Consider the following 25,076-nt stretch of genomic DNA (forward strand, 5'->3'; position numbering starts at 1 on the left):
TCCGAGGAGTGGCTGGTGGGTTTGAACTGCCAGCCTTCTGGTTAGCAGTCAAGTGCCTTAGGCACTTAGTCATGCATTAAAAAAAAAAAAAAAAATCCAACTTCATGGGTGTGCTAAGCCAGGAGGGGTTTTCCGGCTATATATTGCCTGCATACATTTCCCATAACTTCCTCTCAGGAAGATGCAGTGTTCCAGGTACACTGATGGCCATAAGTGCTATTCATTATAATCCAAATATGTTGTAAGTCAGGGATCCCCTGTACAGTATTTTAACAGACTGCCTAAGGCACTTGACTGCTAACCAGAAGGCTGGTGATTCAAACCCACCAGCCACTCCTAGGGAGGAAGGTTGGGCAATCTACTTTAGTAGAGATAATGCCTTGGAAACCCAAGGAGGGGTTGCTATGAGTTGGATCCACTCCACAGCAGTGAGTTTGGTTTGTTTGTTTATCTAACCAGAGAAGTCAGTAGTGGGACATTGAGGCCAAGTAAGAGAGGGTGGATATTAACAGGGGACAACTGACTTGTGTTGTCTTGACCTGAGCACGTTGATGCCTCTTACCATAAAGCTAATACTTTGAGCCCAATTACCATATGAATATATATTTGTTGTAACATTTAATTTGCTTTGACCTTACAAATCAAGAACATTTTTACAGACTAAACATGTGCTTTTACTTGGATCCACAATCAATTCCCATAGAAGCAGCAGTCAAAAAATCAAATGATATATTATTGCATTGGGCAAATCAGCTGCAAAGGACCTCTTTAAAGTGTTTAAGAGCAGAGATGCTACTTTGAAGACTAAAGTATGCCTGACAAGCTCATGGTATTTTCCAGAGCTTAATATACATGTGAGAGCTAGACAGTGAATAAGGAAGACCATAGAATTGATGCTTTTGAATTGTGGTGTTGGCGAAGAATGTTGGAGGTACCATGGGCTGCCAGAAGAACAAACAAATCTGGCTTGGAGGAGGTACACCCAGAATGTTCTTTAGAAACAAGAATGGCCAGACTTTGTCTCTCATACTTCTGTCACGTTGTAAGAAGGGGCCATTCCCTAGAGAAAGATACCATGCTGGGTAAAGTGGAAGGTCAGTGAAAAAGGGGAAGACTCTCAATGAGATGGACTGACACAGTGGCAGCAACAATGGGCATAAGCATGACAATGATTGTTAGGATGGCGCAGAACCAGACAGTGTTTCGTTCTGTTGTACATAGAGTCACTGTGAGTCAGGACTGAGTGGATGGCACCCGACAACAACAACAACAAGAACAAAAACAAACATGTGATAAGAGCATTAACTCAAATCAAGAGGCAATTAAATATGCCTAAAGGAGTGCTGGTGGTGTAGTGGTCAAGGCATTTGGCTATTAATCAATTAGTTCAGTGGTTTGAACCCACCAACTGCTCTGTGGAAGAAATATGAGGCATACTGTTTATTTAAAGATTTAAAGCCTTGGAATCCCAATGGGAGTCATGATGAGTCGGAATCAACTCATGGCAGTGAATTTGGTTTGGAACTCAGAGTTACGTAAAAGATTGCTTCTTGTTCTTGTTACGTGCCATCGAGTCATCTCCGACTCATAGCGACCCTTCTTTGGGTTTCCAAGGCAGTATCTCGATGGATGTAGATTGCCCAATTTTCTGAGGAGTAGCTAGTGGGTTTGAACTGCCAGACTTCTGGTTAGCAGTCAAGTGCCTTAGGCACTACGCCACCCTAAACACTACTTATCTGCCACAAATCTTCTAGTATGTACAGATAATCCCTGACTTGTGATAGGGTTCTGTTCTCACAACTCCCACTCCATTGTAAGTCAGTTCTGATGTAAGGAGAATGCTTTTTTTTAAGGTTTTCATTATTGTATTATTGCTTTTTATTATCAATATCTTTATAAATCTGATCTTTGTCTTTGGGTGTTGGAAACATGACATCTGAGAATGATAATATCATCAAATTACATGCTGCAACATTGTATGTAGTACTTATTGGTAATCATAAGATGTAAAAAAAAAAAAAACAACCCAAAATGGGTGGTCATAAGTATGATTCATTATAACTTGAATACGTTGGAAGTTAGGGAATACCTTTATCAGTCATTGATGTATTCCATTGGAAAGTATTATGTAATTAAGTCACCCCATAGGATTTACCTTTATCACGAAATAGATGTAAGGAAAAGTTGACAATTGCATGAATTTCTATGTTCTTGGTACCTACAGGGAAGGGAGACAGCTGAGAAGATGTTTTGATTGTGTAATTGGGAATTGACTTAATGGTTAGTTTTGATTTTCACATAGTGGAATATTTTCTTTGTTACATATTTAATGATTGGCAGGTGAGGTATAAGGGGAAAGTGGATATGCAAACAATTTCAGAGTGGAGAAAGGCAGTAATGAGACAAATATCAGAATCTAACTGAATCAACAAAACCAAACCAAACATACTGCCATTGAGTTGGACCCGAATCATAGCGACCTCTCCTTGGGTTTCCAAGGCGGGATTACTACGAAAGTAGATTGCCCAGCCTTCCTTCCTAGGAGTAAGGTTGGACAAACTCAATCAAGGTGGGTCCAAATATGCCTGACTCTTTGTGGATAAAGTTCTTGATCTTGTCCCCATATCAGAATACAACAAAAAAATAAAGCCCATCATCAATCTTTGAGTCTCTTTTTTAACTTCCACCAGTAGATTCTGTTACTGAAAGGCCGTAATAGGTTGAAGGCAAAAGATTTTGCATCTCCATGTGAGTCACTGTAAAAATGGCACAGAAGCGACATCTTTTTCTGACCTCCTCTAGGGGGAGAGAATCACCATCAGCAGCCCAAGGCTAATTCCTATGTGGCCAGACATGCCACCACCTTCCAATTTTTCTGCCATTTCTGACACCAATCATCCTTCCCACGGCACTCACTACTTCTATGCCCGGTTCAATAATTCCTTACAGTAGCCATACAGAACTCACAGACAATGCTCATGATTATAGAGTTTATTAGGGAAGTAACAGTTTACAAATCAGATTCAGGAACACACTCAGTATACAATTATTTGATCAAGAAGGGCTCTCTTTGGCCATGCCCTCAGGCATGCCTCTCTTTGGCCCTTGGCTTCTCAGCCTGACTTCTGCCTTGCTCCACTAGTATTACAAAGTTCTTTTAGTTCTGCTGATAGGTACACCTAGGTGTACCCCACTCTGCCAGCAAGCCTCTTGCCCAGAGGCACTCAACTTTCTCACTCCGTGGGAAGGTAAGACTGCAGCTCTGTCTTGTGTCTTGGAGCTGCCACCATCTCTCAGCCAGTTGTTTCAGCTGGTCGTCTCTGCTGGTCGTCTCTGCTGTCTCTCTGCCAAGGAGGTCCAGCACAGGGATCTTGGGTCCAAGGACACGCTGTACTCCATCTGTGGCTCTTCTCTATTGATGGCAGTGAGATTCCCCCCTTCTGCCTCTAGAAGGGCTCATTTTAAGCCTAGCAGAATGACAAAACTGACCAATACCCACCTTAGGGTTCCTTACACCTTATTTCCATGGTCTCACCCCCACAAGGGTACCATGTACTTTATTTACATTACTAATAAGCTATCCAGTCTCCTTGGTAGGCCATATGCACCTTATTTTTGCATAGTTCCACTCTACAAGCTGGTGGGAGTCACAAAGACCATGGCTAGAAGAGCTATACCAAGTAATTTACTAAGCAACAGTTACCTAGGAATTACCTCAGAGGTCCATGGTGGTATAGTAGAGAAGATCACTGGGAATCGGGAGACCTGAGTTCAGGTGCCAGTTTTTGCTCCTTAACTGGCAAATGCTTTTATCTCGATTTCTCCTTTTTGTGAAATCAGGCCTGTGGAAGTGCTCTCAACAGCCCTAAAACAGATCTGTGTTTAAATAGCATGTAGCTCAATATAGTCACGCCCAAGAGGCAAAGTATCCAGTCTTGTTAAATGCATGTATCTTCTTTGATATTCTCTGCTATGTAAATGGTGAATGAGAGTATCAAGGAAGAGAATAGTATTTAATAAATTCTCTTCTGTATTTTTGTTTACATAGAATTTAAGGGTGGTAACAAAGAATCTGTAAAAGCAGGGGTAACAAATAGCTGTTTGAAATATATCAGTTGTGTGTGTGTGTTTATAAAGGGCGTGGGGGCTGAGGTATGTGACCTTCTCTAACTTCACAAGTGGGGAGAAGGATCCAGATGAATGTTACAGCCCAAAGCTGATTGCTATGAAGTGGAAGTCAGACATGCTGGCATCCTCCAGCCTTTTTACCAATTCTGACACCAACCGTCCCTCCCGTGGCACTCTACTTCTCTGCTGGGTTTGATAATTCATTGCAATGGACACATAGAACTCACAGTACTCATGATTGTGGGGTTAATTAGGGAAGTAATAGGTTACACCTATGACCAAAGACTATGGCAAGTTGTGGAAAGACATCAAGGACGTCATACATGAAGAAAATAAAAGGTCCTTAAAAAGCAGGTAAGAAAGAAGAGACAAGAATCTTGAATGGAGAGTAGCTAAAGTGAATAGAAGAAATGATGATGTAAAAGAGCTAAACAAAAGGTTTCAAAGGGCAGTTGGAGAGGACAAAGTATTATAATGAAATGTGCAGAAACCTGGAGTTAGAAAATCAAAAGGGAGAAACACACTTGGCATTTCTCAAGCTAAAAGAACTGAAGAAAAAAGTCTTGAGTTGGAATATTGAAGGATTATATGGTGTTCTGGTTACCTAGTGCTGCTCTGACAAGAATATACCACAAATGGGATGGCCTTCACAAACAGGAATTTATTCTCTTACAGTTTGGAGGCTTTAAGTCCAAGTTCAAAGTGCCAAGCTCTAGGGTCTGGGTGAAAGCCCCTCACAGCCTTGGGCTTCAGCTCTGCATCCAACTCCTGGCCCACTGGAACTAGAGGCTTTTCTTCACTCAGACAGCTACTGGCTGCTGAGGCTGTCAAGCCCAAGGTTGATAAGTAAAAAGGAACAGTCCTGATGTTACCAAACCACAAGGCAGGCCATTAATTTAAATCCATTGTAAGTCCCACCATCGGCAGAGCATGGCAGGCTGCTGAACAACAACATGGCTACATGCAGGGTCTAAGTGTGCCATAAGTAGAGACCATTCCCCAAGGTTTCTGCTTATATACAGGAAGGAATGCCTAAGGCAGCTACTCAGCTGCTCCCAGTAGATTCCACCATGGAGTTGATTACCAGTCTCATCATGTGGAATACTACATCCAGCTGCCCAGCCTCTCAACCAGGCCCAGCCAAGTTGACACACAAACTGAACTACCACATATGGCCAATGTATTGAATGACTCAAGAAACATCCAAAAAAGGTGGAAGGAATATACAGTCACTGTACCAAGAAGAATTGGTCAACTTTCAGCCATTTCAGGAAGTAGCATATGGTCAAGAACTGATGGTACTGAACTGAGTTGTCAGTGAAAGCAAACATGGGTATATGGATGGATAGATAGGTGAACAAGCTAAACAATTAGGTATGTCTAAATGGGGAGTGTATCCAAGATCATATATAGGGTTGGCAGATAATGGGCCTATAAGTTCATGTGAATGATCAGAATTCCCAGGTGTATAGTAGAGCTGACAAGGGGCAAGGTTATGGTCATTGCTTGGTCACAGCCAGCTACCCAGAGGGACCGAGTAGTTGATCCTGCAAGCTTGGGACCATAGTCACAGGGGACATCAAGCTCAATTGGCATAACATACTATACAAAACATTGTTCCACCTCCTACTTTGGCGAGTAGCGACTGGGATCTTAAAAGCTAGCAAGCTGCCATCTAGATGCAACAACGGGTCTCTCCTCGTCAAGAAGAAAGAAGGAAACCAAAATTAATGGAAACAATCAGTCCTAGCGACTGGTACACCATCCGATCTGCAACCTGTACAACTATGAGACCAGAAGAACTAGATGGTGCCCAGCTACCACTGTCATCCACTTGGAAGGGATGTAGGAGATCCTGCATAGAGAGGGAGAACAATGTGGAACAAAACTCAAAATCATTTGGAGGCAAAAAAAAAGGAAGGTGGGGACCAGGTTTGCTGGTCCAATAGAGCCTGGTGGAACCACTGAGACTATAGCCCCTAGCTGCCCTTCAGGTCTGGAATTGAACCCACACCTGTGGTTGCCAGCCAAACAAAGTACAGGCATGTGAGTTAAACATTTACCTCAAGTAGACACACGCCCTGGAGAGAACAATCATGGGAGAAGGTAGGGCTGCTTATGCACAGGGAGATAGCTCAGGGTGCAGAAGAGTATGAAGGGATGGACACTGGGAGGAGGTAACTATGGGGAGGAAGTGGGAGGGGAGCTGCTGCATTGTAAATTTTGGTCAATGACATGAGACAAAGTATATGTGAACTGCTGTATGAAAACTGAATTTACTCTGTAAATCTTCACCCAAATCAAAATAAAATAAAAAAACAAAACAAAACTGATGGTACTGAAGGAAGAAGTCCAAGCTGCACTGAAGGTCTTGGCAAAAAACAAGGTTCTGGAAATTGACAGAATGCCAACTGAGATGTTTCAACAAATGGATGCGACACTGTAAGTACTCACTCGTCTATGCCAAGAAATTTAGAAGCCAACTACCTGGCCATCCAACTCAAAGAGATCTATATTTATGCCCATTCCAAAGAAAGGTGATCTAATAAAATGTGGAAATTATCAAACAATATCATTAATAGCACAGACAAGTAAATTTTGCTGAAAATAATTAAAAAATGGTTGCAGCCGTACATCGACAGGGAACTGCCAGAAATTCAGGCTGTATTCAGAAGGGAATGTAGAACAAGAGGTATCGTTCCTGATGTCAGTTGGATCTTGGCTGAAGGTAGAGAGTACCAAAAAGGTGTTTACCATGTTTTATTGACTATGCAAAGGCATTGGACTGTGTAGATGATAACAAATTAAAGATAATACTGCAAAGAGTGGATATTCCAGAGCTTAACTGTACTCCTGAGAACCTGTACATAGACCAGGAGGCAGTTGTTTGAACAGAATGAGGGGATACTGCATGGTTTAAAATCAGGAAAACTGTGTGTCAGGGTTGTATCTTTTCACCACTTTGTATGCTGAGCAAATCCAAGAAGCTGGAACATATGAAGAAGAACATGGTATCAGGATTGAAGGGAGATGCTCATTAACAACCTGCAATATGCAGATGACACAACCCTGCTTGCTGAAAGCCAAGAGGACTTGAAACACTTACTGGTGAAGATCAAAGACTACAGCCTTCAGTACAGATTATACCTTAACATGCCCACTGCCATCAAGTCGATTCTGATGCATAAGAACCCCAATCGGGTTTCCAAGGCTGTGAATCTTTACAGAAGTAGATTGCCTCATTTTCCTCTTGTGGAGCAGCTAGTGAGTTTGAACTGCCAACCTTCTGGTTAGCAGTCAATTGCCTTACACACTGCACCACCAGAGCTCCTTTCACCTTAACATAAAGAAAGCAAAATCCACTCAACTGGACCAGTGAGCAACATCGTGATAAATGGAGAAAAGATTGAAGTTGTCAAGAATTTTATTTTACTTGGATCCACAATCAACTCCCCTGGAAGTAACAGTCAAGAAATCAAATGACATATTGCATTGGGCAAATCTTCTGCAAAAGACCTCTTTAAAGTGTTGAAGAGCAAAGATGTCACTTTGAAGCCTAAGGTATACCTGACCCAAGATACGGTATTTTCAGTCTCCTCATATGCACGTGAAAGCTGGACAGTGAATAAGGAAGAAAGACAGCAGAAGAATTGGTGCATTAGAATTGTGTTGTTGTTGAAGAATACTGAAAACACCATAGGCTGCCAGAAGAATGAACAAATCAGCCTTGGAAGAAGTATAGCCAGAATACTCCTTAGAAGTGAAGATGGCTAGATTTCATCTCATGTACTTTGGTTATGTTGTCAGACCATCCATGGGGAAGGATATCATGCTTGGTAAAGTAGAGGGACAGTGAAAAAGAGGAAGACCTTTGTGGTAGTTCAGTTCATATGTCAACTTGGCTGGGCCTGGTTGAGTGGCTGGGCAGCTGGTGGTAGTTATTCCCCATGATAAGACTGGCAATCAACTTCATGGGGGATCTATCACAAGTAGCTGAGTAGCTGCCTTTGGGATATGATCTGCTTCCCATATATAAGCTTTGGGAATGATCTCTAGCATATGGCACGCTTGGATCCTGCATGTAGCTGTGTCGTTGTTCAGCAGCCTGCCATGCTCTACCGACCTTGGGACTTACAATGAACTTGAAATTAATGGCCTGCCATGTGGTTTGGTAAGATCGGGACTGTGCCTTTTTACTTGTCAACCCTGGGCTTAGCAGCCTCAGCAGCCAGCAGCTGAGTGAAGAAAAGCCTCTAGCTTCAGTGGGCTGGGAGCTGGAGGCAGAGCTGAAGTGCAAGGTTGAGGGGCTTTCACCCAGCCCCTAGAGCCTGGTGCTTTGAACTTGGACTTAAAGCCCCCAAATTATAAGAATAAACTCCTGTTTGTTGAAGCCATCCCATTTGTGGTATATTCTTGTCAGAGTGACACTAGGTAACCAGAACAACCTTCAATGAGACGGATAGACACAGTGGCTACAACAGTGGGCTCAGGCAAAGCAGTGGTTTTAAGAATAGTGCAGGATCAAGCATTGATTGTTTCATTCTGTTGTACATAACAAAAAAAAAAAAAAAATCACTTACTGCCATATAGACTAAGGCATTTGACTGCTAACCAGAAGGCTGGCAATTCAAACCCACCAGCCACTCCTTGGAAGAAAGGCTGGGCGATCTACTTCCGTAGTGATACCGCCTCGGAAACCCAAGGGTGGGTCATATGAGTCAGGTCCAACTCCATGACAGTGAGTTTGGTTTGGTTTGGTTGCCATCTAGTCGATTCTGAATCATAGTGACCCCCATTGGGTTTCTAAGGTGGTGAATCTTTACGGAAGTAGATTGTCCCATTTTCCTTCTGCAGAGTAGCTGGTGGGTTTGTACCGCTGACTTCCAAATGCCTTATCCACTCTACTACCAGAGCTCCTTTCTGTTATATATAGGGTCACGGTAAGTCAGAACTGACTTGATGACACCTGAAAATAACAGCCACCCAGTCATCAGGAGGGAGTCACTAAGACTGGGCTGTTGTTGTTGTTGTTATTTGCCGTCGAGTCGGCCCTGACTCATAGCGACCCCTCCTTGGGTTTCCGAGGAAGTATCACTACAGAAGTAAGGGTTGCCCAACCTTCCTTCTTAGGAGTGGCTGGTGGGTTTGAACCTCCAGCCTTCTGGTTAGCAGTCAAGTGCCTTAGACACTATGCTACCAGAACTCCTAAGACTGGGCTAGAAGGGTCATATTAAGTAATTTACTGCATTGCAATGTATATATTTATTTTCAGTTAAATAAGTGGGGTATTAGGGCCACCTTTCATAAAAAGTATAGCATAATATTACAAAGAATGTAGAGTTTGAGGTCAGATATTGGTTTCAATTCCCATCTGCCACCTACAGCAGTTACTGTCTGATTCACTATCTTCATTTGTAAAAGGTAATGACAATTTCACTGTGTAATTGTACAGATTGAATGAGATATTTAATCTAATTTAAACGTCTTTAAATGAGAATAAAGATCCCATTTAAAGATTAATGAGATAATCTTCCTAAAATGTTTAGCATAGTACGTGGTAATGTACATGATAATATTTTGCACAGTAAATGATAGGTTTTAAAAAATCTGCTATGGTATTTTATGTTAGAGTCAATTGAATATGAAAGATCTTTCTATTTAGATAAAGTGTTTAGAGTTAATTTAGACTTAAAAATTCTAGAAGGGTATCTTTGTTGACTCGTGTTGCCATAGCAAAAAAATACCAAAAAATGGGTGGCTTTAAATAAAGAACAGAATTTATTGTGAGACAGTTTTAGAATCTACATGTCCAAATCATGTCCAAATTGGTATTCCTGAACATTCCTTGGCTGCTTGTAGATGTATCTGCACATAGTGTCTGTCTTCCCTGTGTGTGCACTTGTGTGTGTGCATATGTCTCTTCTACTCTTTTTATAAGACACCACTCAGAATGAATTAGGATTAGAACCCATTTTATTCTGGTATGACCTCATTAACATAACAGAAGAAAATCCCTGTTTCTAAACAGAGTCATATTTACAAGTAAAGAGGATGTTGTTGTTGTTGTTGTTTGCCATCGAGTCGGCCCCGACTCATAGCGACCCCTCCTTGGGTTTCCAAGGCAGTTATCACTACGGAAGTAGGATTGCCCAACCTTCCTTCCGAGGAGTGGCTGGTGGGTTTGAACCGCCAGCCTTCTGGTTAGCAGTCAAGTGCCTTAGCCACTATGCTACCAGAGCTCCAGTAAAGAGGATAGGACACCATAATTTTGAGGGGACACAATTCAATTCATAACAAATTGTGAAACGGATTTAAGGAAAAGTTGATAGTATAAATGCTATTTATATTGAAAATAGGTTCCTATATTCAAATGGAGCAAATGGCCTAATAATCAGATAAGTATCATGAGCACATACTATATACATACTTTAACTGTCCTGTTAGTGGAATCTTTGGGTGGTGCAAAAGGTTAATGAGCTCAGCTGCTAAAGGAAAGGTTGGTGGTTCCAGTCCACCCAGAGGCACCTTGGAAGAGAAGTCTGGTGATCTACATCTGAGAACTCAACGGCTGAAAACCCAGTGGAGTATGGTTCTACTCTGATACACATGTGGTCACCGTGAGTCAGAATGGACTTGGTTAATGGATGTGAAGGTACCGTCTCATAGTGCGTTTAATTTGTATTTCCCTGATGACTAATGATGTTGATCATCTTTTCATGCACTTACTTACTTAAACTTGTTTAACTTCTTTGGTGAAATGTTTGTTCACATATTTTGTCCCTTGCCCACTTCTTCCCTTTTTTTTTCAGAACAGTGCATTTTTAAAATTGTCTTTGCTCATTTTTCAATTGGATTGTCTTTTTATTATTGAGTTGTAAGAGTTGTTTATGTATTCTGGGTACAAGTCCCTTATTCAGATGTAATTTGCAAATATTTTCTCCCATCCTATGGGTTGTCTTAATTTTGTAGATGTTGTTGTTGTTATGTGCCGTTCAGTCGGACCTGACTCATAGCGACCCTTCCTTGGGTTTACGAGGCAGTATCACTATGGAAGTAGATTGTCCAACCTTCCTGCGGAGAATTTTGTAGATGGTGTCCTTCAAAGAGCAAGTTTTTAAAAATTTTGATGAGGTCTTGCACCTGTCCCATTATAATATACAGTATGCTTTCTATTGCAGATATTAAAAGGCTAATAACTGAGTCTAAAACTACAAAAGAAATGTACCTAGAAAGTGTCTGTGTTTTCCCCTGAAACAGAGACTTGAAGGTGGAGGAAAAGAGAGGGAGGGGGCAGTAGTAGATGGAAAGGAAGGGCAAAGGCACTCATTACTTATTTGACCCATCCTGAGACATAGTTAGGAGGTCTGGTAGTGTAGTGCCTAAGGCACTTGACTGCTAACCAGAAGGCTGGTGGTTCAAACCCACCAGCCACTCCTCGGAAGGAAGGTTGGACAATCTACTTCTGTAGTGATACTGTCTCGGAAACCCAAGGAGGGGTCGCTATGAGTCGGGTCTGACTCAATGGCACATAACAACAACAATGAAACATAGTTGGGTTCAAGTTATAAGTCAGACTAGTAGGATAGGAGAAACTGTACTTTTTGCAAACGGCTTCCAGTGCTCTTCCTACTGCTTAGTAATAGCAGGAAAGAAATTTTCCCATACGCTTGCCACTTTTTAGGGCATTTCTCTAATAGGAAGAAATGATCCTTCAACCTAGAATCAGGAGCCTTTAATATTCTGCTCTAGATTATATAAATGGGTACAGTTGTCTATTATCAACATTAAATCCCAGACTGGGCAGGAATTTGATGGCTACATCATCAAAAATATATATTCCTAGACTTACTTTAAAGTATTTTAGATTGAGTAAAGTGTGAGGAGCTCTGGTGGTATGGTGCCTAAGGCATCTGACTGCTTACCAGAAGGCTGGACGTTCAAACCTACCAGCCACTCCCTGAAAGGAAGATGGGGCAATGTACTTCTGTAAAGATTTACCACCTTGGAAACCCAATGGGGGTCACTATGAGTTGGAATCGACTCAGTGGCAGTGGCTAAAGTGTAATCATGAAAGGAAGTTTTATACCAAAACACATTTAAAACATGTACTATTTTTTAAAACCAAATAATGATTTTGCTTTTCTTTCTTCAATTGCACAGGTTGTGGGACTAAAAGGGGATTCTTTGTTGTCTGAGTTGTGATTTATTTTCTCTAAAAATCAGTTGAGAGAAGTTGCTTGGTACAATCAGGTTCTCAAAGTGCTTCAACTGATCATTCTGTACACTAGACATAGTGTGTGGGTATGTTGTCTATGCCATGGAGGGGGCATCTTGGTTTTTTATGTTGCATTTTAGTGTCTAGTGTAGGACTTGATCAAAATATGTTTCCTTTTAAACTTTGCTGCTGTGCCTTTTGGATCCTCTCAAACTGAGTGTGTCTCTAAATTTCCATCTGTTTCTAGGCTATAAAACCGGACTGTTTTCTGTCTCCTTCTATGACTCTTGACTTCATGCCCATGGAGTGTTTCTGTGTTGCTATATTATGCTTTTGTTTCTCCTTTGTTTAAGGAATGGATCCCTTTCCAGAGAAATTTGTATCCAAACATTTGAATTGATTTTTCATTTTAGAACAGCTCACCAATATCTGTCTCCAAAGCAGCTATTCTATATAACAATTTAGTTTTAAACTTTAAGTAAGTTTTTATTGTGTAGATACTGTTTCCCTTTTCTCTTGAAAACAGATGGTGTTTTTAAAATTAGGATTCTTATTCTTACTTAATGAGAGGCTACCTTGAATTTTATTTTTCTGAACCCTTTGGATTTGATATTAATAAAACAATGCATCAATCTTGCTTTGTGATATTTACATTTTTAAAATGTATGGATAAATATGTATGCTTGTTCTTTTAAATAATTAAAACTTTAAAAAATTTATGTATGTACATGTACATTACAGAAACTTCAAACAATTTGAAAGTATGTAAAGTAAAAAGTGAAAAGTTCTGCTTAACCAGCTTCATCCTACGCCCCTTAAATAATTACTTATCAATCATTTGGGAGCCTTTCAGGTTCTTTTATGATGTTTTTATACACATACATAAAGCACTTGCCCTTGCACATGTTTACGCACACACACATGTTACTTATTTTGTAACTTGCATTTTTTGCTTAACAGTATGTCTTAAGAAAGCTTTCCATATCAGACCATATAGATAGCTCTATTTCAATTATAATATGAAGATAGAATAATTTAACCATTCATATATTGGCAGACATTTAGGTTTCTTATTGTTTACAAATGATACTGTAGTGAATTTTTATGTATACATGGTTTTGTGCACATGTGCAACTATATCAGCATAACTGCTAGAAATGGGATTACTAAGTCAAAGAGTATGCAAACTTAAAAATTGGTAGATTCTGCCAAATTGCCCTTGAAAAAGGCTGAACCAATTTACACTCCCACAAAGTATGAGGATGCTGGTTTCTCCCACATCCTTCCCATTGTTGGATAGAACAGTCTTTTCATTTTTCAATCTATTGGGTAGAAAATAGAATCACATTGTTTTAATTTACGTTGTCATGATTACTAGGAGGTTGAGCATCTATTTTTTTTTTTCTCCTATAAATTGTTTGTTCTTATCCTTTGCCTGTTTTTCTGTTGGGTTGTTTTCTTTATTGGTAGATTCTCTTTATACATAATATATATTACTCCATCATCTTTGTATGTTAAAATATGTTCTTCTAGGCTGTTGCTTACTGTTTAATTTTATTTTTGATGTCTTTCATTTTTCAGAACTTTTATTATTTATGAGGTCAAACAAACCTTTGTTGTGTTGGTTTTTGTTTAGTAATAACCTTTCCCAATCTGAAAATTATAAAAATATAATCCTTTATTTTCTTCTAGTACTATCAAAGAGTTTTTGTGCTTTTTAGATTCTTAATCCTTTTGGAATTTAGTTTTGTGTATGGTATTTTATTTTTTTCCATATGGGTATCCAGTTGCACAAATACCACTTATTTAATGGTTTGTCTTTTTTTTTCCACTGATTTTTAAATGCTATGTTATCACTTACTGAATTCCCGTTTATACATGGATCTGTTTCTGGTCCCTGTCATGGTCCATTGTTCTGTTTGTCTGTTTTTGTCCCAGCAGCACACTGTTTTAATTACAATCGCTTTATAATATTTTATGCTATCTGGTAGAATAAGTTCCCATTTGTAGTTCATATCATTTTAAATTGTGGCCATTCCCTCACATTTACTCTTTCTGATGAGCTTCAGAATCAGTTTACCAAATTTCATTAATAAAAACAAATCCCAGTTGAATTTTGATTGAAGTTGCAATGAATTTGTAGAAAATTTAAATGTTTATAATATTGAACAAAGAGTGACCTCATTATGGTATTATTTTTATGTTCTTTAATAAATTTTTTTCAGTTTCTTCATACAGTTCTTGCACATTTAGTTTTAGGTTTATCCCTAAATTTAAGTTTCAGTTGCTGTTTTGAGTAGATTTAAAAAAAACTTATATTTTCTAATTAGTCATTGCTACTATAATATGTCCGACTCCACGGCACATAACAACAACAACAACAACAAAGTATGTTAGAAAGGCATTTATCTTTATTTATAAGAAAGTAGTAAGATAAATTACTGTTTTCATAAATACTTTTATATGCGCGAATACCTCTGTGATGCCAATTTTTGGAGCCTCAGTGTTTGATATTATTTGCATAGTGAGTTGAATTTTCATGTATCGTATTATAGTTGTTCTATAGTTATTCTTTGACTTTGCTCCTTTCTTATGTACATTTCATTTGATGTTGAGCCAAATTGGTAGTTCTGTTCCTTTATTGGTGTGTAATTTGTAGTTTAGACACTGATTATTTTGAACTTTGCTCCAGGAGTAACCTGTATGAGTTTGTCTAGTTTCTAGCCATTGGAGTGCTCTCCTCCAAATTAAACCAAACTCATTGCCATCGAGTCAATTCTGACTCATAGCAACCCCCTTTGGGTTTCTGAGGCCGTAAATCTTTAAGGAAGTAGATTGTCCTGTTTTCCCTCTGTGGGGTGGCTGGTGAGTTTGAACCACCCACCTTCTGGTTAGCAGTCAAATGCCTTAAGCACTATACCACCAGAGCTCCTTGGAGTGCTCTTCCAAAAAAAAAAAAAAAAAAGAAAACAAACCTCTCCTTAAATCTAGTGTAATCCAGGTTTCTAGGAGTATGTTCTGCAGTAGATGCTTCTAGTTGTAATAGCTGTTAATGAAATTTTGCTGTTGTGAATACAGGTAGTGTAGATATTTCTGTTTCACAGATGAACAAATTAAGATCTAAGACAGGTTAAATACATTCCTCATTGTCATACAGGGTTGTGACAGAATTTAGTTATAAAACATTTCTCCTAATTTCTAGTTCAGTGCTGTGAGTATTTGGCTTCATGCAAGGTTCTTCTGTCCTGTGATCCTTGTTGAATTCTGTGTGTTCTCAGAATGCATTTCCCCATTGGTTGATAAATTTGCAAATCTTCACATGTTTATATTTGCATATATTTTTGTCCTTCACTTGGTACATTTTTTCTCAAGTGTTGATTTATAAAGCCAAATAAATTCTAATTCTTGAAGAGAAACTGAGTTATTAAAATACTAAAATGTGTGGCTATTTTGTGATATAAGGCATTTTACACGTTTTGTTCTCAAATAGTTGTATCTTTTAGGGTAACTTTTTTACTTTTGGTAGTCCCGGGGTAAATGGTATTCTAATGTTATTTACCTTTTTTAAACAAACAAACAAAAACAAGTACAATTAGGTCTGATTGGTGTTTGCTATCACTTTTTAAAAAAAGAAACAACGAGGCTAGAGCTTTTTCGCGTGGCTTGATATATATTAAGACTTATGTTACCATTTCTATCTGTCCTTCTCTGAGTGGTCTCACAGGAAGGACTTAACTGAATTCTAGGTTCTTAGACCACCTGCAACAGTATTTGAATTGTAGGGATATGTGAGAGGCTTCTTTTATTTATTGTATGGTGGTAAATATATGTGTAAATGAAAGACTTCTTAAAATAAATGAGTATATTGCTTCTCCCCAGAAATGAGGTGAATGTGTAGCTTTGTAGGCTCTGCAGTGACTGTAAGAAGTGACCATTTAATTAACAAGACTAAATGAGTGTGTTTTAAGATTAACAAGACCTCTGTGCCTATCTGTTAATGCTGAAAGTTGTCACACTATTGCCTCTGGGCTCCTGAAATCGAAATACCTGGGCCTTGTCTTCTCTAACCATTTTCCATCTACTTAAAGTAGGGAATGCAAATTGATTCAGACAACTGAAAAGAATTAAAAGCAATAAAAATATTTGAAATCACCAACTATGACGTGAAATTGGAGTTGAAAATTCTAATTCACAGTTGCTATAGGAGCCATGATATGTAAATCAGATACCATAATCTTCAATTATCTGAGAAGCCTACTGTGAATTAGAGGGCCTTACACAGATGCGGAAACAGTCTGTTATTGACTTCTAACTCATCCTTTCTCTAACTTTTATTTATTATTCTATCTTCTTAATGCTGCCTTTGAATAACACCTTCTTTCCTTAGGAAAATTTATGCAAACATGAATTGCCTTTATTAATAGTGGTAGAGCTTGTCACTTTATGTATGTGAGTCACTATTGCATCCTTTGTGAATATAACCTGTTTACCTTCATTGAATTGGCACATTGCCTAGCACTTTGTAGACACTCAATAAATATTTACAGATTTAAAATAAGCGTTCCAAGGATTGCTAAAATTAAGGGTTTTTTTTTTTTTCTTCTTCTTCTTTCTATGAAAAGTTAGCCTTCAGGAAAATTAAATGGTGCCATAATTGTTCTCAGTTGAATGGGTTATAACCACCCTCTTTCTCCTTTGCAGGATGTAAGCTCTTAAACTATCACTCTTTAATTAAAGAAGTATGCTTCATGTTACTTTGGAATCTGTCTGCTAAAGCTTCTTGTATAAGAAAAGATTTAGCTTGTTTTATGACTCCCATAGTTCATAGTTAATATATAGATTTACAGTTAAATAGATATGGTCAAATGCAATGCATACACTTAGAAATACAACGAGGGAAGATTAAAAGTAAGATTTGAAATCTGCTAGTAATTTAAATCAAATATTGCACTCAGTTGTCCTTCAGTTGGATATAGTCTTTTTCTTAATGATAACCTTTCTTTAACTGTGATTATAGGAAAATCCTTTCTTTCAAACCCTCTGTGGATAGAACTGGAAGGAACCCTAAAATGTTAGCCAGTTTTAACTATCTGGACACTGTATAGCAGTTGTACTTAGAATCAAAGAAAAATAAGTTCCCAAGGATTTTAGGTATTATTCCTGGAAAGTCCTTATCTCGCATTTCATTTAGATTAATTAGAAAAAGTTCTGTTTGAAATGTCTTCGTAACAAATGATAGCCTTACACAAAGTTTGTGTTGCTCGAATACTGTAGGCTCTAAAGATGTTGTTTGGAACAGGTACCAGACTGTAGTGAGTCTGGATGGCTCAGCACAGACACTAAAGCTGGTGTTCTGCTAAAGGTGGAATATGGTTTACAACGGAAGATGAACAAACACATTACCTTCATTTGTTGTTGTTGTCATTGTTATGTGCTGTTGAGTCGGACCTGACTCATAGCAACCCCTCGTTGGGTTGCCGAGGCAGTTTGTTGTTGTTGTTGTTGTTATGTGCCGTTGAGTCGGCCGCAGTATCACCATGGAAGTAGATTGCCCAACCTGCCTTCCAAGGAGTAGCTGGTGGGTTTGAACCACCAGCCTTCTGGTTAGCAGTCAAGTGCCTTAGGCACTACGCTGTCAGAGCACCTTACCTGCATTTGTTGTTGTTGTTGTTATGTGCCATAGTTGAGTCAGATTTAGAAGGAGGGAAATACAAAGAAGTGAGAGAAATTAATCAAGATGATCTCAGATTTGATGCCATAAAATTGTCAACATTTGCCTAATTGTAGTAAAATAGAGCATCATTCTGAACTCAAGAACATGTTTGCTTCCCTCCCCACTCATTCTTACTGTGTGATTTGTAAAGGTTACTGAGTTGTATGTTTCAGCTTCTTAAAGGGGAAACCGAAAGTAAAACTTTGAAACAGTAACTCTAAATGAATTGAGTTTATACATTTGTCATTATAAAACTGCTATTTTTAGTTGAATAGTAGCTTGTAATTCTAGTTTATAGTATTTATAACCTGTTGTGGTTTTCAATGTTGCTTTTAACACTGGAGTTAGTGACCCACTAGGTTTTAATTTCTAGGACCTTTCGGAGAATGTGAAAAAGTTTTGATTGGGTTTGGAAAATTTCCATTCTTGCTTTCCTCAGAATTGGCATCAGAGACTACTTAATGACAGCAGAATGCTTTGGAAACATTAAGTGTTCTTTAAAGTCTAGTTGTTATTAAATACCATAATCATTAGTGTGTAAATGATAGTTATTTTTTGGACATTCATTGGAACTCTGTGGTGAGAGGAAAACCTAAGCAAAATCCTTAAGAAACACACAGTGTGAAAATGTAACTGGTAAATAGAGGATTTGAAAAATATGGAATGTGATGAGAAATAGAAAGATACGTGTATAGGTGTGACATGATTGTATTTATTTAAATTCTTTGTTTCCTTGGACTTTGGAGGTAAGGTTATTTTCTCTCTCTGACAAACTGTAGTTGTTTTTTTAAAGTATCAGTTGTATACCTCTATAGTTTATAATTACTTGCTCTTAAGAAAACAAAGACAAAAGCATGATACAATGCCAAAACCCATCTTAATGCAATATAAAGCTTGCTAATTTGAGCTCTCCACTGGTAGGAAACAAACAACATATGCACTAATTTCTAAATTACTAGCTGGGCTTCTAAATGTATATGTTGTTCCTACAGCAGAACGTTACTGAACAATCTGTATTGCTGGTGTTTCACTGTGAACGTTTGCACATTGTTTAGTACTGTTTGTCTCTGCATTTATTCAATATTACCATATGCCATAATCACTAGACCAGATGAACGCAGCAGGCAAGCACAGGCTGCCAAGCAGCAGCCAAAATAAACAGTAGGAAATGAAGCTGCTATAAAATTTTGTGGACAGTAGTTGCAAAATGCTTTTTAAAAACTGTTCATAAGATATGGGAAAGTAGGTGCGGTGAAATGGATCACTTTTATGTGGCCTTTCTCACCATAAGGAGCTCTGGTGGTGTAGTGGTTGAAGCACTTGGCTGCAAACAAAAAGTCGGCAGTTCAAACCCACCCGCCGGGAGAAAGATGAGGCAGTCTCCTTCCATTAAGATTTATAGCCTTGCAAACCCTATGGGGCACTTCTACTCCTAAAAGGTCATAAAGGATCCTAAAGGGTAACTATGAGTCAGAATCAACTCAATGGCAATGAGTTTGGTTTGATTTTCGTTTCCACCATGGCCTTGTAACTCCCGTGAAATGATTGGGTAAGACCCTGCAAATAAGGTGGTTGTAGCCCATCATGGGGATCAGACAGTTTGCAAATAACACAAAATAGGTGTGTAGCACCCTTGTGCTGGTGAAACCATGCAATAAGGTTATGAAACCCTAATGAAGGGATTGGTCAGTTTTGACATCCTGCTATGCTTAAAATGAGTTATCCCAGAAGTGGAAAGTGGGGGGGGGGGGGTACTTCACAAGCACTAAGAAAGAAGAGCCATGAATGGAGAGCATAGACCCAGGGTTCCTATGACTAAGAACCTCCTAGACCCAGGAGGCAACAGAGCTGTAACACCAGAGAGGGCACAAGATGGTGAGAAGCAGTGGCAGAGAAACATAAGCAGTGGAACCAGGAGACTGGAGTGAGATTGCTCAATGGACTTCCCAGCCCACAGAGTGAAGCAACTGCAGTGGGCATGCTGACCCACAAAATGAGAGAGCAGAGTGCTGCTTGCTGATGGGTGTACATCCAGGCACTTTACTGGCAGAATTAAAGAGCTAGACTTAGGGGCGTAGAGAGAGAGGCCTGCCATGGGCATAGCTGACAAGCTGTCCTAACCTAAGAGTTGTATCCTGATCCTTAATTGTAACCTGTTAGTTCCCTGATAAACCCCATAACTATGAATATGGTCTATGAGTTCTGTATGGCCTCGCAAAGAATTACCAAATGGCAATGAGTTTGGATAGAGAGTGTCGTGGGAGGGATGGCTGGTATGAAAATTGGTAAAAAGGTTGATGGTATGTCCGAATTCCATCTCCCAGCAAACAACCTTGGGCTGTTGATGCTGCTAATGATTTTCCTACCCCTCACCAATATCCCAATGCCTTTCTTTACAGTAGGTGAAACCCCATTTTTAAAAGGTATTTTTTGCACCCAGCTTTAAAAAGTCTGCTTATACTGGGTGAGCAAAGTGAGTGTTTAAAATACTGTGGAAATAACTCTAAAATAACAATTTAAGTAAACAGTTTTTTATTTATTTTCATTTTCTATAAATGATAGAAGTTATTTTTAAGTCCATTATAACAATTAAATACTTCCAATCATTTTTTCTAATGGAAGAGGCTATATGACTGAGAGACATGATGATACTGTGGTTTTTGTGTATTCTCATCAAACTTCATATGCAATTTTAGTCAGCAAATAAATTATTTAGAGTTTTGTTTTCCTCTGCTGGCTACTTACTATTAGCTTACTGTTTAGAAGTTTAATAGGGGAAAGAGACCCCAAATTGAAACAGGTTCAATAGAGATACTTTTATTAAGCCTTGGACAGATTAAAAAGACAAAACAAAGACAATCATCTTGGATGAGGGAAACCATCAGTATGAGGAAGCAGAATGAAGTCTGCTGAGTCATGGACATGTGGCTAATTATATATGATTTTAAATCATCACAAAATCATGATTGATGGTACGTAGATTCAACAGTGTTGCAGGCCGGACTACAGAAACAAGGAAAAGACCGTGATTGGGATTTGAAGACAGGAAAGGGTTACAGAATTGGTTCTGGGCCTTGACTACCTGCTTAACTGGTGCTATGACTCAGGACCGTGCAGCCTGAATCTTAGCCACAAGGTGGCTACCAAACAGTATGTGGTGTAGTGCCGAAGGCACTTGACTACTAACCAGAAGGCTGATGGTTTAAACCCACCAGCCACCCCTCAGAAGGAATATTGGGCAGTCTACTGCCATAGAGATGTTGTTGTTGTTTGCCGTCGAGTCGGCCCTACTCATAGTGACCCCTTCTTGGGTTCCCCATAGTGACCCCTCCTTGGGTTCCGAGGCAGTATCACTACGGAAGTAGATTGCCCAACCTTCCTTCTGAGGAGTGGCTGGAGGGTTTGAACCGCCAGCCTTCTGCTTAGCAGTCAAGTGCCTTAGGCACTACGCTACCAGAGCTCCTTCCAAGGAGGGGTCGCTGTGAGTCAAAGGGACTTGACAGGCATTGAGTTTGGTTTGGTTTGGTAACCTTTATTTAAATTAGCAAAGGACACTCTCAGGCAAGTTCCCTAGTTCTTTGTAAGCATATAATCTATTTTCAACCACATTCTTCTGGGAGGCAAACTGCCCCTCCCTAGGTTTGTCCTGGAACTTGTCTGTGCATAGCTACAATGCTTGTTTATGGTCAGAAAGAACCCAAATGGCATCTGAAACTTATGTCAAGCCTCAAAATGGAGTTAGGGCTCCCACTGCAAGAACACAGACTTCCACAAACCAAGTGCTTTAGAATTTAAGCTCTAATACAGAAGCAAGAAAAAGCCACTTACAGGATAAACCAAGTGGTAAAATTTAGAATGTTTTTTGCCTTGAATTGTATAGTGATTTTGAATTTTTTCTCTTAAATAGATTTTAATTTTTAGAGCAGTTTTAGGTTTAGAGAAAAATTGTGCAGAAAGTACAGAGCTCCCATATACCCTTTCACCACCCCCACCCTTCCATATATTGTTTTTCATAGTGCCTAAGGCACTTGAAGGAGCTCTGGTAGCATAGTGCCTAAGGCACTTGACTGCTAACCAGAAGGCTGGCGGTTCAAACCCACCAGCCACTCCTTGGAAGGAAGATTGGGCGATCTTCTTCCATAGTGATACTGCCTCAGAAACCCAGGAGGGGTCTCTATGAATCAGAGACAACTCGCCCACATAACCACCACAACAGCCCCTCCATATATTGTGTTTCCTATTGTTAATATCTTGCATTGGTGTGGTACTTTGGTTACATTTGATGAACCAATGTTGTGATACATTATTATTAACTAAAGTCTATAGTTTACATTAGAGATGATACTTATATTATATAATCCTATGGTTTTCACAAATGCATAATGCCCAGTGTGTGTCTATTATTACAGTATCATACGTAATAGTTTTATTGCCCTAAAAATACCCTGTGCTCTACTTAGTCATCCCTTCTACTGTCACCCTGAGCCTCGGAACCACTATGTTTTTATAGTTCTGCCTTTTCTAAAATGTAATATTAATTTCAGGCTAGTTGGGGGCCACATGCTAACGTGGGTAAGGGAAGTGATGGTATATAGTCTGTGACCACCATGATAACATTAGGAAAAGGGAGGACACCGAAATGTGTACATAAGATATAGACGACAGATGCTGATACCAACCAGTACATCCACAATACTGAATTACCATTAACACCAAATACCAGGCTACAGATAAACACATAAACATCTGAGAAGATCAGATGGGGATCAGTGAACAGTGTTATACTCTAGACCAAGGATAGATTCAGCAGAAGCTAATCTTGCACAGATACCAGTGATACACAATACCCACAATCCTTACAGAAACAATGGAAGACAGACATAGAATAATCCCTCACAGACAGCAAGACACCGTGGGAGAGAGATCCATTGGATCTATCGACTCAGGACCGTAGTATTGGGGGATACCAGACTCAGTTGGCACAACAAAGTACATGAAAGTCTTGTTCTTCATCCTACATTGATGAGTAGTGACTGGGGTCATAAAAGCTAATGGTCTCCATAGTTGCAGAGGACATCAAGCTCAATTGGCATAACATACTACACAAAACATTGTTCCACCTCCTACTTTGGCGAGTAGCAACTGGGATCTTAAAAGCTTGCAAACAGCCATCTAGATGCAATGATGGGTCTCACCTCGTTCAAAGCAAAGAATGAAGAAAACCCAAGATTCATGGAAACAATTAGTCCTCATGACCAGTACACCATGCAATCCTCAGCCTATACTACTGTGAGACCAGAAGAACTAGATGGTGCCCGGCTACCACTGTCAACCACTCAGAGGGGGATCTATGTAGGAGATCCTGGATAGAGAGGGAGAACAATGTGGAACAAAATTCAAAATCATTTGGAAAAAAAAAAAGGGGGGGGGGACCAGGTTTGCTGGTCTGATAGAGCCTAGTAGAACCACTAGACTACTGAGACTGTGGTCTTCAGGTCTGGAATTGAACCCACCTGTGGCTTCCAGCCAAACAAAAGACAGGCATAGGAGTTGAACACGTACCTGAGGTAGATACACTCCTTGGAGAGAACAATCATGGGAGGAAGAAGGGCTGTGTATGCACAGGGAGACAGCTCAGGGGCAGGAGTACATGGAGGGATGGACACAGGGAAGAGGTAACTATCAGGAGGAAGTGGGAGGGGAGCTATTGCATTGTGGCAAATTGTAGTTAATGTCATGAGACAAAGTGTGTGAGAACTGCTGTATGGAAAGTGAATTTGCTCTGTAAACTTTCATCCAAATGACAATTAAATAATAAAAAAAAAAGCTAATGGTCTCCTATCGTCGGAAGTGAAGAAGAATGAAAAAAAAAAAAACAAGGGCATTTGGAAGCAATCAGCCCTAGACACGCTGGCCCTTGAGACCAGAATAACTAGATGGTGCCCGGGTACTAATGCCAACCACTCAGGAAAGCATCAAATCTGGAGATCCTGGATAGAGTGAAAGGGAAAACATGGAACAAAATCCAAAAACTCAATAATGATCAGAATTACTGGTTGGATGGAGCCTGGTGAGACCCCAATACTATGGCCCTGGGATACATTCTGGGCCTGGAATAAAACTTACTCCCAAGGGCTGGCTCTCAGCCCAATAGTAAACAAGGGATACAGGCAGAACACTCATCCCAGGGTGACACACCCACATCCTCTATGGAAATGCATCCCTTGGAGCAATTGACCACAGGGCACCAGAGAGGCAACATTTGCACTGAGGAAAGGCAGGACACACAGGAGTGTATAACTATGGTGGTGGTGGTGGTTACTGAGCAGGGAGGGGAGGAGACTGGGTTAGGGCTGAGGATGGTAAATGGGGAGTGAAACTAAATGTACATGTAATGTTGAATGTAAAACAAACTCTGTTCTGTAAACTTGCACCTAAAGCACAATAAAAAATAATAATAAAATAAAGGCTACAGGTCTTTAGCATCTGACCCACCAAAATAAATAAATAAAATGTCACGTAGTTGAAATCATATAGCGTGTAGCTTTTTCAGAATGGCTTCTTTCACTTAGCAATATGCACGTAACATTCCGTAGCTTGATAGCTCATTTCCTTTTGTATCTGTATAATACTCCATTGTATGGATGTACCACAATTTGTTTATCCATTCACCTATTGAAAGACATCTTGGTTGCTTCTATAGGTAAATATTTGTTAGACATTTTTGAACAGTATTAATAACATTTAAACTTTGGATTATGTTTGGAAGGAATATAGTAAGATGTTAAATATGTGTCCAATTCTTAATCTGCCTTGAATAGTTAAATAAATTTGGGGGTGGTTTTATGGTGTATAAACATCACAGCTATTATATGCTATGTAGATTATGGATTTTTATTAAGCAACCTAGTTGTATGTATGTTGTCTCCTAAATTTATTATTCTTTTAGTATACAAGAAAAACATGCTTATTGTAGAAAAATAGAATATACAAATTAACACAAAAGAAAAAATCTAATAG

At 39.4% G+C, this 25,076-nt stretch overlaps 1 protein-coding gene across 1 annotated transcript in view; it reads left to right on the plus strand.

Annotated features, from left to right (window-relative positions):
* Positions 1-25,076, plus strand: part of CMPK1 (cytidine/uridine monophosphate kinase 1) — a 44,617-nt gene that overhangs the window by 13,208 nt on the left and 6,333 nt on the right. The window lies entirely within an intron of this gene.

Source organism: Orycteropus afer, unplaced genomic scaffold (genome assembly GCF_000298275.1).
Source record: "Orycteropus afer afer isolate SDZICR_OR568_19922 unplaced genomic scaffold, OryAfe1.0 scaffold00169, whole genome shotgun sequence".
Lineage (NCBI taxonomy): Eukaryota > Metazoa > Chordata > Mammalia > Tubulidentata > Orycteropodidae > Orycteropus > Orycteropus afer.